Below are 11,444 nucleotides of genomic sequence, written 5' to 3'. Positions count from 1 at the left end.
AAATCAATCATCCTCAATTTGTTTCCAACTGCAAATATTTCGGAAATGGTTCCGTGGAAGTTATTGTCGTGTAGATTTAGAACTGAGAGAGAATCACTCAAGTTGCCTAAACATTGTGGAAGCAAGCCAGTCAAGTTATTGCTTGACAAATCAGGAACAACAATTGAACTAAGATTGCAAATCAATTGTGGGATTTCTCCGGTCAATGTGTTGTTTGAGACTGAATACCAATTGATAGTAGGTGGTGGGATTGGGAGTGACCCTTGAAGCTTGTTAGAACCAAGATTCAGAACAACTAGATTAAATCACAACACTAGGGTTTGTTCAAACCCTAGTAGAGCCAAAATGTGTTTGTGCCGTGGGAGGGGAGGGAAATGAGGGAAAATGAGCTAAAAATTGAATTTTAGCTACTTATAGTCATCTTTGTGATCAACTGTCCAAACGCCTCTCTTGCAAAATTTCTAAAAGTCTTCTAGGACAGGCCCCGTCGAACGGATAAATGAACCTGTTCGAATGTGACAGTAGAAGTACTCGTTTGAACAAGAATAGAATGAGTCCACCGTAACTTTGCCGTGGGGATGACCTTGAAATGCAAATGGGACGAGGCCCATTGTTACACTCCCATTTCAATGGAAATCGGATGAAACATTCTACCAGGTACCCATTTGGATGAAAAAAAGAATGGAAATGAAATGAGACATTCTTAAAGACTTCTATTGTACATCACAAACAGACTGTTCGAATGGAAGCCTTCCCGTTTGGATGCTAGTCTAAAAATCTGACTTTTATTAAAATTTTGAGTGTTTTGCTCGGTTATTAATTCCTCCACCACTTTTACATAATTTGAATTTTTTATTTTTTTTATTTTTTTATTTTATTTTTATTTATTATTATTTTTTTTTTTAACTTCTTGGTTGTTACAAAAAGTAAACAACAAAACCCATAAAACTTCATCCCCCAAACGACCATGAATCCGCAACCCAGCAAAATATCACCTTCAAAACTTCCCTCATACAGACAAATCAAAAATAAAACATGACTTACATCATCATCATGCATACGTGTGTTGGGAAACTTTGCCCAGAGTTATTCGTTCATTACATATTATACGTGAAAACCTTTTCCTAGTGGGTTTTCGTTTCATTTGCAACATAATCATAAGGGACTTGCTCGTACAATCGTGCGAGTAATCTCTATCACCACTGTGGAACCATCAACCTTGACATGATAATGTTAATATTTTGTTTCATTCCATATTCATGCATCATGCTTGGCGCTATAAAAATTCTTTGTGTATATGCTTTCATGTTCATGCATCATTCAACATCATATTCTTTTAACACTATTTGCAAGCATAACATAAACTCATAGAAAACATTGAAAGTATCGCATAAAAGACATATCGACACAATATATCATCGGCCAAATTTAAAAGCATCAATATCATGTTTTGAAAAACCATTTCAAATATTTATTCTTTTGCCCAGTTAAGTAAGATACTTACAATAACCGCTTTACTATAGCTTGTGTATGATTCCTAACGCAAGCCTTGCAATATACCACCACATTTTACGTTGCAATTTTGTACTAAGACTTAACCAATACACTTGCTAACTCTAAACAACCCATAGGTGCATAACAATCACAAGTGTCAACCCCATGACCACCCATAAAATTCTAGGGTTCCATTTGACAAAATCTTAGCTAATAACACTACCCACAAATCGGCGCTTGAAACTCTTGGAACCCAAAGCTTGATACCGCTTATTAAACTCCCTAGACATGAAATCTCTAAAGAAATTTGAAGGATTATGGTTCACATTTAGTAATGTAGCTCAATTTGAAGAAAAACTAAAGTTTATGACTTTACCTTGAAACGATTGGCCGAAATGATGCTCTAATGCCAAGGATCGTGATTCCGGTTTTAGAATTAGCTTTGGAAACCTCTAGAAATCACAACATCAAGTTTTAAACAATCCCCATGAGAGCCAAAATGTGTTTGTGCTGTGGGAGGGGAGAGAAATGAGTTAAAATGCGCTAAAAATTGAATTTTAGCTACATATAGTCTTCTATGTGATCGTCCATTCGAACGCCTCTCTCGCGAAATTCCTAAAAGTCCTTGAGAACAGGCCCCTTCGAACGGATAAATGAACCCGTTCAGACGAGATAGTATTGTTAGAACTAGTGTCCAAATTTCCAATTGCATTAAGTTGTTTTTCCTAAATTGTATAAATTGACCATTGGACATATATATATATATATATATATATATATATATATATTATTGTCTTACATGTATATCTATGTTTGAGTATTTCATATTATATACATGTAAGCACCTTAAGTTACATTATATTTGACTAATGTGTGAGTAATGAGATTATCACACAGAAAATCATAGTCATAGGTCATTGTAAATGGAACTGGAATATCCATCTAGACTATAACATGTCAACCTTAACGATCTACCTTGATTAAGAGAAGCAGGTAGGGCTTTGGGTTGATATGTTGGCGTAAGTGCAAGGTAGTGCCATGCATCGAATAGTGACCACATGAGTCATCATTCTTTCAACACTGTGATTCAGGATGATGTACTTGCATGACAACTTATAACAATTACTCTAAATCCTAAGAAGATTGCGAACTTAGATGTGAAGTATAGGTCACTTTGATGTACAAGAATGCGATCAAATCACTGGTCAAAACTTTTGTGCTTTGGGTGGTCGCATGTAGCATTGTGGGAACACCTTTTTCAAGAAGGAATCCAAATCCTTTGTCATGGAACAAAGCGATAAGAAATATTCCCCTTGATGTAGATTTAATGAGGTTGATTATCCTAAAACTTGGGCTTGAGTGTATCGGTGGTATTTACTGAAACTTTATTTTGTGTAAAGTGAGATGAAAAATTCACAAGGTACAAAAATAATATATCATATAATTAAATCAAGAGTATTAAGGAAAATAGATAGTGAACTGAGTAACAATGTATTGACTTTGGTTCGACTACAGAATGATTCCATGAAGGGGTAATATGTAATAAATAAGTATGTCACGAGGATTGATTCATTAATTTGAAAATACATGTTAGAGTGTAGTCACATTTGTTTAGTGGAATCAATTGTGATTAAATAGGGTGGTGTGAAATACTCATAAACCTATTTAAGGCTAATTGTATTTTTCTTTTTAGGTTCCCTCTTTGAGCTGATGTAAATTGACCAACTACTATAAGCCTCGGTTATGTATTTATTTATGTTGGATTGTTTTATTTAATAAAACATAGGCCAAAGGAATATGATTTCTAAGTGGCTCATTATTTAAAGATGATTGGGCTTAGTAATTAATTTCTATGGGCTTAAGCGGTTAAGAGCTATGGACTCTTGGAATTAATTCCAAAGGCTTTAGTAGAGATATAAAGGAGCATTGGGCCTTAGGGATAAAATCCAAGCCCATGTTGAAAAATATGTAGTAATTAGTAATGGGATAGGGTTAGAAGCATATCCCTAGATGCATGGGGAGATATTATCTCCCCATTGGCCGGTTGATGCATTGCCAAAGGGAGATAACTCCCCTTGGCCATGTATCCTAGTAACTAGGAGGAGGAGTTCTACTCCTCCTATGACTCCTATGCTATCTTAATTACATCTTTGGTTTATTTCCTAATCATATCAGAAGAAGTAAATCCAAGTCTATAAATAGAGAGCTATAGTGAAGTATTAAACACAATTGTTAGACAACATTTTAACTACTTCAAGTTGTGAGTTCACACTAACGGTCATGTTCAGTCATCGAAGAGAAGATTTGAAGGTTGAGTCAAGAACACGAAGAACAAGTTCTTCATCATTCACATGAAAGCTTCAAAGTCAATTGGCCCATATAGCCAAGGAGTGATAGTTTATTATTAAACATGTTCAAATAAGTACTCTAAACATGTTTGTTTAAATTATCTCGCCTTGTTTATCTTGAAGAAAATTTATGGGATCAGTATTCCGCTACGCCTAATTTGATTAATGCATGATTCCTAACAAGTGGTATCAGAGCCAACTTCAAGAAAACATGGTTTAGATTTTATACATGTTTTTGTGTTTACCAGCTTTATGATATATTGCTTGTGTTGAATCTTGATTTAACTGTTCCGAGGATTTTTGATTGATCGTTCTTGATCCCAAAACATGTTTTTTAACATGTAAGGATTTGATTTGGAACGTTTCAACTCAATAGGAGCAACTTTGGTATTTGTTTATTACTTATATTGTATGAAACTGTATAGCTGTAATTTTACAGAAATGGCTGCTAGAATTACGAATTTTTAAGAATGCTTTAGACAAATCCTAATTTTTTTTTGGATTGTTATTGCATGTAAAAATCGTGTTCAACTCAATGATTTGAACATATTCAAGTTTCGATGACAATTGCAAGAGATACGATACGTTCTTCATTCGTCGACAGATTTGGAACTTTCTGAATTCTAGTAGCAGCTGCTGTAATTTTGATTTTTTGAGGATGTTTTAAACAAGTCCTAAAATTATTTTGGGATTGTTTTCTGCATTTAAAAATCGTGATTGACGCAATGGTTTGAACGGATTCAAGTTTTGATGAGAATCGAAAGAGATATGATCCGTTCTTCATTCGCCAATGAATTTGGAATTTTCTGAATTCCAGCAGCAACTATTTGATTTTGAATTTTTAAGCAAGAATGGTGATTACTTAAATTGAAATGACAATAGATTTCACATGTAAAAAGTTTGGTTAACACATAGGAAAAGCCGAAACGGTGTTTTGAATTTTTTTCTCAATATGTTTCATGATGTTTTCTAATGTGAACCAAGTTTGGAATTTTGAATTCCTGGTACATTGTAAGAACTTGTATGTTTTCTTGTTGATGCATAATCAAGGAAAGAAATTTCTTTGATTATGGAATATGTTATATAAAGTATATAACCTGTTATTGATCAATAGAAAATAAGATTACAAGTTGCTTGGATGTGATTTTTTAGAAGTTCTTGGAATTAGTTTTCAAGTTCTTGAGATAAAAACACATGGAATGAAATCAATCTTGTCTAGATTTATGAGTGCATGGTATTCATGTAACGTCCCGCTTTTTACAAAAAAAAAAGGTAAGTGAAAATTTCGATTTCCACATGACATTACGACATCATCAGAGTTAAGAAATTGGCAGCAGAATATATATATATTTTCTTAATAACTTAGGAATATAATACTTCAAAACTGATTGAATTACCACATTATATAAAAATACAAACCATGCGTTCTGATATAATAAATACACTCAAAGCAATAATATATATGCCACATGCGGTAGTTAATAATACATAACCATTGTCTTATCCAACATATCAACATTAAAAAGGTTTCAAATAAAATTAACATGATAATCCTAATAGTTTTGTCCTTCATCTCGTCATGCATAAACTTGCATGTGATTGTAGTTATCACCACAATCCCATACTATAAAATAGTGAGTCAACTGCATCCCATAATATAATGGCATATTCTATCATTTAACAATACACAATACTATAACATAATGTAATGACAGATCTATATCCATAGTCTTATTAACAATTCTATATGCACAGTCACATTCTTTAGTGTAGATGGATAGATAGATGCCGTGAGACTTTAATATATTATACGGACTTATAATAGATGGAGAGATAGATGCCGTGAGACTTTAATATATGATACGGACTTATAATACATCGAAAGATAGATGCCGTGAGACTCTAGCACATGATACGTTCTTATCATTGTCATGGGTATTTTACCATCGCCAGTCTTACCATAGATAGATGGCTAAATAGATGTCGTGAGATTCTAATACATGATACGGTCTTATCATTGCCGTGGGTATTTTACCATCTCCGATCTTACCATAGATAAATGGATGAATAGATGCCGTGAGACTTTAACATATGATACGGTCTTATTAATTAGATGCCGTGGGTTTTTTATCATCTCTGATCTTATCATTTACCGATACTGTGAACTTTAACCTCCTGTTTTCCCATCATTGGTGCCATGGGTCTCTTACTAAATCGGTCTTATCCAGTATAGATGCCTTGGGACTTAAACTTTCGGTCTTTGCCTCAGGACATTAACCCTAGGTCTACATGATTGATTAGTGTTTTGGGACTTAAACCTTTGGTCTTTGCCTCAGGACGTTAACCCTTCGTCTTTCTTATTAACAGGTTCATATCTCATGACAGTATAGTATGCAATACCATTTCATTAGCAGACTCATAACATTAAAATATATAAATACCCAAACATATCTCTTATCATAAAATATAATAGAGATCATAACATCATAGAAAGCAATATCATCGTATAATCAAACAAACCAATATCACCATGTAATCAAACCAACCAATATCCCCATATAATCAAACGAGTATCACACTCAGTAAGTATTCTAGTAATATTTACTTACACATATACCTAAACAATTGCATGTCATTAAATAAACCTATAAATCACCACATTAAAGAACTTAGTATCATTCTCAATGAGTAGAATACTCACATTTTTCTGCTTCAAAGACTATCCACAGAAAAGACGACTGCATAGTTACATACACGCGATTTGTATAAAATACTAAGAACTTATTTAATACTTTTTATCACTTTCGACTTCTAAATTTCTTAACCCAATTTCTAATGTTGCTTAAATATTATAACAGCATATAAAATAGATTAATTATAATGCCACATATTTCATGTGGCCATTATAACAGTATTTATAAATAATTACCAAAATACCCTTTTTGTTAAAATGACATTATAAAAGCTTTAACATTAAAAAGTATATATATATATATATATATATCAAATAAACATAATAACTCCATTAAAATAAATAATGGGTTTTACCTTTTAAAAACAACTGGATAGCACAATGGCATAAATACAAATAATCCTTATTTTAACATTTATAAAATATGGGCAGAATAACGGCATTAATATATTAAATGCCTAATAGTATTTTAAAGCATTTGGGCAGTGTAACGACGCTTTTATAAAATATCTCCTTTTTACTCAGGCATCACAAAGGCGTGTTTTTTTAACTTAATAAGTCTGCTTTGAAAACTCTGTTTAAAACACAACTTAAAACGCTAATAACTTATTAAAATAATAACATTAACTGTGTAAAATAACTAAAACCTTATTTAGAAACTTACCCAAAATATCATTGGGATATTTTGTAAAACACACACACGCACTTAAAGAGGCTGGCTGTGAGAGAGAGAATCTTTTTCTTCCTTAACTTTTCATATTCATTTTCTTTCTTCTTGTATCCTCTTTCTTTCTTCTTGATTTTCTTTTATTTTTCTTTTTCTTTCTCTACAGGTGAACCCGAGAGATAGAGAGTGCTAAGAGAGGGAGAGAAAGAGAGCTCAAGAGAGAGACCTACAGAGAGGGAGCGAGAGAGAAATCTTCTGGTCTTCCTCTACCTTTGTTCTTTTTGCTACTGGAACCCGAGATAATGAGAGACAGAGAAGAGATTTCTTTCTTCTCTCTGTTGTTGGTTGGATGAAGCCGAGGGAGAGAGAGGTGAGGGATTCTGAGAGAGATTGAAAAGAGGATGGGCTACTGGTTTTCTTTGTTTTAAGCTTGCTATACCGAAAGAGAAAAGAGATGGAGAGGATCCTTTATTTTTTTCTTATCTTTCTTTTCTGCACCTGGCCGAGAGAATGTGAGAGGGATAGAGAGATTTCTGCTATAATTCCTCCAAGAACAGCATTGCATTGCTGCCCAAAGCAAAGAGAGAGAGAGAGAGAGAGAGAGAGAGAGAGAAATCTAGAGAGAAAAACTAGAGAGAATTGAGGAAGGAGATGAGAGAAGTGAACTACGGGGGATGGTTTGTTTTATAGCGAAATGGACGGCCAAGATTTCACCATTTTGATCACATCTAACAGCTAAAAACGAATTAAGATAAGAGATTTTTGTTAAAATATCAAAGCCAGGTGTTTGGTGAAATTTGCATCTATTAAAGAGAGTCGATCGATCGACCCATCTTGGGCAATCGAGTGCCCCCGAGAATCCAGTAATTCTAAGAGATTTATATGTATATATCTGGTTTTATATATATATATATATATATATATATCCTGGGCATTATAATTCATGTTGTCAATAATTTGAAAAGAGTTTCATATTATTAAAACATATGTGCATTCATAAATGTTTTTGGATGCATAGTGATTTGATCACTATGTATGGATTGACATGATTTTTACTCATGATCAAGCAAATGATGAAATCCATGGGTCTTATCTATAAATATGGCATCGCTTGGTTGTGATGGCTGGTCGCCACCCTTGGAGTGCAACACCTAACGTTTCACAACCTAAGGGTTGGCTAGCCTATGGATTATTTAGGATTTTTCCAAATCCTAATCTTAATCCATAAATCCTGAAAGAATGGATCCAAAAATCCTTAACCTAATATTTTGGGATCTAATTTTCCTAAAGATATTTCAGGTTATGATAATTTCCTAAAGAAGAGGTTGTGTTTTTTCACAAGACTTAAACATAAGGATTCCAACTTAGTTGAAATGATATGTTTAAGATTCACAATTTAGAAAGCTTGTGAACAAGGATTCGAATAATGTAACCAAAATTGATTAGGGTTATCATGTCAAGTTTGGATGAAAGGTTTAGGATTGACAATATTTTCCTTAATGGGAGTGGGAGATAAAACTCTAAGAACCTAAAAGATGACAAATTTCCTTATGGAAGAAGGGTTCCTAATTTGATTAGGTCAATCATATCATATAAATTAGGGCTTCTATTTTTGAAAAATAATTGGATTAAAGATTCTATTAAATTATAATGCCTATTACCTAATGAGATAAGGAACCTAACACAGTTAGGATCGCTTATAAGATTGGGAAGGTAATCCAATAAGAAAAGCAAGTTGCAAATGTAATATGATTACAATTGTTTTGAAGAAAGCCCATAAGTCTAAAATATCAAGTGAGAGAAAGAATTAACATTGTTGATTCTTACAGTCTCCATCATATGTCTATGTGTAATGATTAAGTAAGGGCACCTTGCCTTGGCCATGGGCCTTGCTCCATTCGGAGGGTGTCTTTACTTTGCGGATTACAAGGTTAGATTTCCTTTAGGGATAGAGGAGATGTGGTTATGTATTAAGAATGACCACGCTTCCGTGGAGTTACTTGACAATCACATCAAATCTACTTGACGGTAAACACTTGACTAATTTAGGATATTAGTCTCCTTTCGGAACTCTGTTATCTTAAAGTTAGAGACTAAAGGTAAGTGACAAGATGTCAACACGTATGGATGTTGATAATGAGTAAGTTGTCTCTCCTAATCAGATACTTAAAGACATCTCGCCTTGGTTGTGGGCCATGCTCCCTTCGGAGGATGTTCTTTTAATTACGGGATTAGGTTGTCGTTACATTTTGAATATTATATGTTTTGCATTAGGTTTTCATATTATATTTGTTTGCAAAATTAATGTATGTCTTGAAATTGTTCTTTATTCTATAGTTTTTTCATTTGATCCTTCTATAATGCCTATAGGTCTTGTTATTTTAATTTCTGCGTCCACTTATAAACAATGGATATAGAGTTATTATAAATCTATGAGACTAGAAGAGCACAATATTGTGCAAACTCATTCTCTCTATCTTGCATTAAAGCTACTGATAGTGAAGTAAATAATTTCAATTTGTGGTTGCATATCAAAAGATTTGATCTTAACGTCATTAGCACCTGAGCTTTATGTACAATTGCAAGACTTTATGATTGCTTCAGATATGTTGGAATATCGAGAAGTAAAGTTTGGGGAATAATATCTTATTCCCAAACATGACAAAGATACCAAGATGGCAGAAGTTGTTTCAATACACAATGAGATTGTCAAATTGAAACAACTGGGTTTATTAGATGTTGAGGTTAATGATCAATCTAGGATTGATGAAATCCTTAGATCCATGATACATTTTTTTAAGGAATTCAAATGTAAGCATTAAGGCAAAAATGTTTGCTCTTCGTCTGAATAGGTGAGTGTAGCAGCAGATAGCATGATGGAACCTAAGTCTGGTATGATGGTTGGTGAAACTTCTTTCCCAAAATCGAAAGGTAAGGAAGAGAAGAAATAGACCAAGGAAAATGACAGTTGTTGTCATATGTGTCAATAAAGCTAGGAGCAAGTCCAAAGGCAAGGCCAAAGGGATCTGATTTTATTGCAAGGAGGATGGACAATGGATGAGAAATTGTCCTAAGTATCTGTCACTCAAACATTGTCTTAAGTATCTGGCACTCAAACATTCAGGTAAACATTTTCTTTTGGTTTTGAGATACATGTTTAATGAGAATCTACCGGAATTCCTGGTGTGTGGATTTGGTACTAATACATGTCTGCAATTAGATTGCATGGGTTCCTAGAAAGCCAGAAAACCAAGAAGAAAAGATAGACCTTGAAAGTTTGGAGTTAGAATGAAAATTTCAAAAATGTCATATTTAAATCATTACTATTTTCAGACTATGTAACAGAAAATTAATTTTCTATGCATTTATTGGATATTTTTGAAATATGCCAATGCAATAAAGGATTTATTGTCAATTCAGTTTTTATTGTTGATTATCTGATTGTTAATGATTTATATGAATGACCTTTAATTTTAGAATCAATTATTACTTTAATGTTTATTCTTAAGCTAACAAAACATGAGTATTGACAACGTTGTGTCGTATTTGTTCATCAATCAAGGATCCAAAGACTACTCTGAGATGGGCTCTTGAGGCCCATTGGATCTTGATAAGATCCTAGTCTAAGAATCCTTCTTGGAGGATAATATGAACAAAGGGTTCTTTTCTTTGAAAAAAATTCTTAGAATAGGTATGTGTTTAGTTAAGATATTCTGATTTGTTATAAGAAGAGAAGTTTATGTATGAAATTATCTGAATTTCTAGATACATAAAGAACTTTTGATTTAAATCAAAGTATCTCTTAGGATAACTCATCAAAATAAGAAAAGTATCCTATTTGATTATTTTTGGTACTTACCAAAGATAAAGTACCAAAAATAATGTGGGATATTAGAAATACATATTTTTGTAATAAATGTGATACTCTACCTAATTTCTTTAAATAAATGTGATAGATGTTTGGAAGATGTTGGTTCACACCAAGTTCCTAAAAATTAAGACTATATGAGTAAATCCAAAGAAAGAGTGTGGAGATTCTAAAAGATTACTAAGATATTAAAAGGGGATAATTTATATGAAGACATTAGGATGTTTCAGATACTCTATGTGTTTTACTATTTACATATATGTAGTAATGACCATATTGTAGTGGGAGTTGAGATTCATTAGATGAATGATATCCCAAAGAATATAATGGAATGGTTATTGGATGTGTATAAATAGATCAAGGCTATGTAACGGC

This window comes from Alnus glutinosa, chromosome 1 (assembly GCF_958979055.1).
Source record: "Alnus glutinosa chromosome 1, dhAlnGlut1.1, whole genome shotgun sequence".
Lineage (NCBI taxonomy): Eukaryota > Viridiplantae > Streptophyta > Magnoliopsida > Fagales > Betulaceae > Alnus > Alnus glutinosa.
The sequence above is the reverse complement of the archived record's forward strand: the minus strand, read 5'-3'. Positions refer to the sequence as shown.